Genomic DNA, 6,214 nt, shown 5'->3' with positions numbered 1-6,214 from the left:
CTGAGTGACCTCCAATGACTTGTGTGTATAGATTATCAAACATCATAGCTGAACTAACAGACCATGAACAGTGTCCGATTCCTTCCAGGCTAAATAGTGCAGATAATCATAATTATTCTGGGTCCCAGGGTCACAAGAGCTGCTCATCGCTTTTCTGGCTTACTGGAGAAAGTACTAAATGATACATCATCCCTGTCAGTGTGTTATAAAGGAATTAAGTGAAGCAAGTTCTAGAAGAGATTTTTTGACAGCATATATCTGATATGTCTCTGTCCTTTCATTCATATCTCCTCCATTTTTTTTTTTAATGCAGATTACCAGTCTGTCACTCAGATGTTTTATTTTGTAGTGAGACTGTTTTCATCTCTAGTGGAATTTTCTCCATTAATCTAAATGGACAGTTTTAGAAGCAGTTAATTAATGCATGAGATCTGTTCACCATAGGTGATCAACAGTGCATAATTTTTCAGCTTATGGAATAAACCGGGTGCAACATTTTTTACATCAGATTGTAGTTTCTAAAAGTATTATGAAGCAGCTTGTATCAGGAGAATTCCTTACCTGAAACATCTTTGCATGCTGTTTCAAACTAGCTTAGAGTAGCAAGGAGGAATGGATATAATTTATGATAACAAAAATTGGACCGATATTTTTCTGGTGGATCAGAATTATTTGGAATACACTGGAAAAATCATACCTTTTAAGCTCATATTTATTGTTTCTAAAGTCCTATTTTCATGATACCAAGACGATTCAAAAGAATGTATGAGTAATATTATGTATGTATACATGCATATGTAGGCATGATACACATAAAGCTCTATATAAGTATATGAAGAAATTAACATTTTAAGACCTTCCTAATGTTAATGCAGAAAGCTTAGAATGGAGCCCTTATTTAAATGTACTACAGCAATGGTTTGGAAAAAGGGGGACGGTTAAAAAACAAAAGAATGAAGAATGAAGTCTGGAGCAGCAGTGAAATGCTACACTTGTGCCAAATGAACGTTGGAAAGCACGGGTGAAATCACAAACTGACTGACCAATTCTTTCATGCTCATATTTTCTGCCTCCTGAGTTGTGGCATGAGTACAATGGAATCAAGGTATGCAAAACTGAGCAACAATCTCCTTGGCAAGCCCAAAATAAACATTTAAATCAACATTTAAGTGAATGTACATGTACTAAATTTGTAGAACTAAGAACATTGACTTTGCTGGAAATAAAAATATGAAAGGAATAATCATGAGTCTGGAGGTGAAAGCAGAGCAGAGGACAATAGCCCTGTGTACAGAAATCATTAGGCATTTTACTTGTACATCTGGGTAACACAATCCTTGACAAACTGACTGCAAAAGATTATTGTTCTTCTGAAGGAACACAAGTATTTTAGGTCTACAGTTCTATTTCTAAGAAAATAGCAAGCCACCAATTTGGCTGGTGCAGTGCTCGAATGCTCTGATGGCATGAAGTGTACCCTGTACAAACTGTGAACTCTATTTGAAAATAAAGTTTATAATTAAAACTGGCACTTGTGGGGCTCCAGCTGGTGAATGCTGTTTTGCTGACGTGAGGCTTCTGACACCCACAGTATGGTGGCTCATTGTCAGCCGTTCTGCCAGGCCCTCGCTCTTCCAAAGCCTCAGATGTTGCCATCCCCACAAAATGGTGCCCAGCAGCAGGAGGCTTGCAAAGGCTTTATTTCCCTGTTTGTGCAGAAAAGGCTTTTTCTCGCTCTGAGACTAAGCTTTTTGTATTATTAGGCAATGATCTTGACTCTCAGTGTGCAGAATTCAGGCAGTCTCCTGGAGCAGCAGTGCTGGTTGCTTTTCTAGAAGGAGCCGCACGTCACTGCAGGGGAAGCAATTAGGCAGCAGCGTAACGATGCTGCACCAGGGCTGTCCATAGGCAACACAATCAATATTAGTGACGGTGGGTCAGGTTCTCTTGTATGATCTGGCTTGCTGGTGGCTCTGCATTACCATAACCAGATTATTTTGGCCTGATGCATGTTGGATTTCTGCAAGGAAATGAGGTAAATGGGAGAGAATTTGGTTCTGCATATGTGTTGGACACACTGGTGGACACACAAAGAGCTTTTTGCCATGAGAGCCCAAAAACGAGACAAAGCTTCCCAAGCAATATGAAATTCCATTTGTGCTCAGTCTTAAATTAAATAATTTATTTTTTTTTTAATGCTGCTTGTGCTTTTGGCAGTTTCAGGTGACTTTGTCATAACTTCAGCTTTACTTCAGCAAGATTTCAGAATGAACTTTCAGGGTTCTATATCAAACACTATTAATAATAGTATTAAGCTTATTTGTTCAGTGTGTGACAGTGGTACAGCCCCTCCTTATTCCCTATTAAATTAGCAGGAAATAAGGCAGTTTTTTCATCACCATTCTCATCTCAAGTTGTTATTGATCAGCTATAAACACAAAGGGTGATCTTGCTCATTACAAAATAACTTCACACTAATCCTTTTTAGCTTATATCGACAAACATTAAGTAAAAATATGAAATGGCAAGCTTTGGATCATTATAATGCTGCTGTTTAAATAGTGTGTCTGCACCCTTAGTGAACTCTTCTGGACGTGGAGGTTTTCACCTTTATAAACTTGTTCTTGAAACACAGCGATGAAATTACACCCTCATAGACACTGTAATATTGTGACAATATAAGTGAAAAAAAATTTGTGGAAAAGACTACTTAATGCATATTCTTTTATTGCCTTCAGTGGAGTCCTGATACAAATGTGGAGAATGAGACAATTACGATAGCTTGAAGGCTCACATGTAAACAAATCTGTGTATGATTAGCTGGTTTCTCAGAGCAATGACAAGAGTTATCTTACAGGCTAATATTTTTAAGCAAATGTAAAAGAAGGAAACAGATCAGAAATCAATTCTGGTGCATTATCTGTTCAAAATATTGTGTTAATTTGGTGGGTAGAGGGAAGAAAAATTAATTTGAGGGATCCAAATGTTTAGATGGAAAACTATGAAACGTGTCTGCCAGCAGCAAGCAGAGCACATTCCAGACCATAGTCAGACCACTGGGTACCCAGGCTGGTTTGGTGGCCTTTGCCATCCCCCTCAAGGTGCTACTTAACTCTGCCAGCTTGCAAGCACATAAGGGCTTAGCAATACATCATGCTCTCGTTGTTTGAGCATTTATACAATGAAAGGAAAGAGCAACGCTATGCAAACTTTTCCTTATGTCAGGTTAACAGTCAGATTAAAAATTATTATGCAGATATAAGAGGGAAAGGTGGAGAATTTGAGAGTAGAAGGAAGTGTCCTAAATATATTCCTGTCAAGTGAAGCCCCAAGGGGGGTAAGAAATCACAATTTCCTGAGTTTTTCCTCCAGCTATACAAAAGACAGTGTTGGTCCATGGTCTCTACTGCAGAGTTGAATTGTGCGACTCAAGCAGAGGCTATGCAGTAGAAGTTAATAAAACCCCTCCAGTGAGACCGGGGAGATACAAAGGCCTGGAGAGAAGATAAAATAAGCTGGAATGTTTCATGTGGTTTTTATTTACTGCTGCCATCATGGCTCCTGATGCTTTAAGGACATGGATGAGGATCCTTAGGGCCTCTGGACAATCCTGCAGCCTGGTACAGTAGGGGAAGATTTTTTCCTTGAGCAAGAAATAGGAGCACATGAGTTTCACTGATTAGATACACAGCTAAAATGCTTAGACAAATGGAATCAGATCAGTGTGATGTCTTCCTTGCTTGTCGCTTCTGGTAGGCAGCACCTTCTTCATCAAAATAAGTCATGGGTTTGGAAAAAAATTACTTATTTTAAACTCTGTTGAAGTTCAGATGCTTTTTACAGGAGTCCTCTGGAGAAAAGCCTTCTGCCTTTAAATTTTACCCTGTTCCTCTCTCTTTCTTTTTATCAAACTGTATTACAGACAAAATACTTTGGGAAAAGTGAAATATTTCCCAGAACAAGGAAAAGCAAACCAGCACACATCCTTAAAAAAAATTTTAAAAAAATCTTTTTCCTCTACTTCTCTGGGATGTTTAATCATAATAATGTTGACATAATCCTTTTATATTTGAAATTGAAATTATTGACCCTATTAGAGTCCAAACTGTTATGTATGTTAGAAGTTGCATGTGTCAATATAAAAAAAGAAACTTTCTTTCTGGGTTGTTACTTGTTTTCCATAACTCTAAACAAAGGCATAAGCTTCCCCATCTTCTGCTGATTTTTTTGGAAAACTTGCCCTGGTGACTATAATCATTAATTAGACTCCTTTAAAAGGCACTTACATTGTTTTTAAAAAGTTGTACTTTGTTGACTTCAATTAAGTTTACATAAGCTTGTACACATGGGGACTTTTAAAAGAAAAGTGAATTTGTTAACCTGGCAATTTTTTCTTCAAATTCCCATTGCACTAATCAAAATGACATTGATTTGCTCAGATTAGCAGCTGATACCTGACACTTCTTTATTTGAGCTCCTTGACTCAAATTAGCAATCATCTTCTCATAGCCAGGGATTTGCATGTCACAAGTAAAAGCTCCTTTCCAAACCAGGCAATCTTTCAACTACCAGCCTGGCCAGCTGCAGGAAACTTTTTTTTCCAGAAGCTGATGCAGGATAGACCAACGCCTGCTGGCCACTGCACATCAGTCTGGTGTCTCCAATCTGTCTTGCACTCTTTTAGCAGCCTTTTGCTCCATATTCCAGATGTCATTGCATACTTGAAATAGCTGGATTTCGTTCTTTCCTGAAATACAGGGCAAGCAGGGAACAGAAATATTGTATGTAAAGCTTCTCCTTGCAAAGAGGAAAACTCTGTCAAAGAGTTCCCAACCTAAAGATCCCATGCTACCTCCCTCTGATGGCATGCCAAAAAGCTGATTCCGAAATTATACATAGAAGACTTTTGCTGGTAAATGGGCACTTGCAGTCATGCATGGCAGAGAGTTGTAATAGAGGTTGAACTAGAAGAAATGGAAGCGTAGAGCAGGCTAAACAAGCCTTTCTGTTCTTTTGCTAATCAGGCCAGAAAATCTTCTGTGAAATACATCTTTGAAATACCTATTCTGTAACCCAGGATGCAGAAATAATTCCCTTTGGTTACTGCTCTGCAAACTAAGAGCACTGGAAAATGTGGGAAGAAGTCATCTTGGGCACAGAGGCAGATTGCTGGCATTGCTTGGTTTGCACAAAGAAAGATGGCTTGGTGGGAGTACAAAGCATAAATAATGCAGGTAAGGAGCTGCCTTCACTTGAGCTGAATGAGAACTCAGAGTGGTAAAGTATTCTTGAAACTTATGAGCTTTCTAGAAGTCCACAACCTTTCAAAACACTTGAACCTTTTGAATAACCTTTCAAAAAACCCTTTCTCTTGCACAAATGAGCAAAGGTGCTACAAGCTGATCCTTGTTTCAGCTAAAAGGGCTTCATCGTGTTGAGTTGCTGGCGTGGCACAGCATTAGAAGCAATCTTCTCTTGGCATCTCATCAGCATCTAATTTCAGCTGTCTGTCTGCTCTCCTTCCGCCCGGCTCTGCATGACAGTGCTTTATGCTGGGGGAGTTTGGCTTGTCAGGATAGAGTAGGGAGCTTCTGCAGCACAAATCCACAGCAGTTGCAGGGGTTTACATGGGGCTAGTTCAAAGTTTGCAGTGTGCTGTGTTTATTTAAACACAAATCTTGCAGGAAACACACGACTGGTGCCCCAGAGGTGCATTTTCCATTTTCCAATCGAAGCAGATGAATTTAGAATTGGCTATCAAATCCTTCTAGCAAACTTGCATCATTCTTTGCTAATTTCCTTCTAGAGGCCCCTTGAGAGATGCAGACAGTCTCAACGCTGCATATTAAACTTTAATTACTGATTTCTGCTTTGAGGTTGAGATAGAACTCGGACAGAGCTGCATCATAGCTTGTAAGCTCCTTGTGCTGAAAAACACCCATAAAATAAATGAAAAATGAGTCAGCAACCTCTCACCAATCTCTGTCAGTTCATGCTGCACCTTCAGCTCCACTGTAGGATGCCAGCTGGTCTTCTATTAACAGTAAATTGTAGGCTTTTATTTATTTATGAGTGTCATTAATCTGGTAGGTTGAATGCAGTTGGCTCGCCAAAAAAGAGCATACGGGGCTTAGCATTATCTGGGCAGACACAATGGGTATTTTATGAAAAATATCACAGTGTATAACCCACAACAGCCGTGCTGTTACATGGG

The sequence above is a fragment of the Parus major genome, chromosome 7, assembly GCF_001522545.3.
Source record: "Parus major isolate Abel chromosome 7, Parus_major1.1, whole genome shotgun sequence".
In the NCBI taxonomy this organism is placed as follows: Eukaryota; Metazoa; Chordata; class Aves; order Passeriformes; family Paridae; genus Parus; species Parus major.
The sequence above is the reverse complement of the archived record's forward strand: the minus strand, read 5'-3'. Positions refer to the sequence as shown.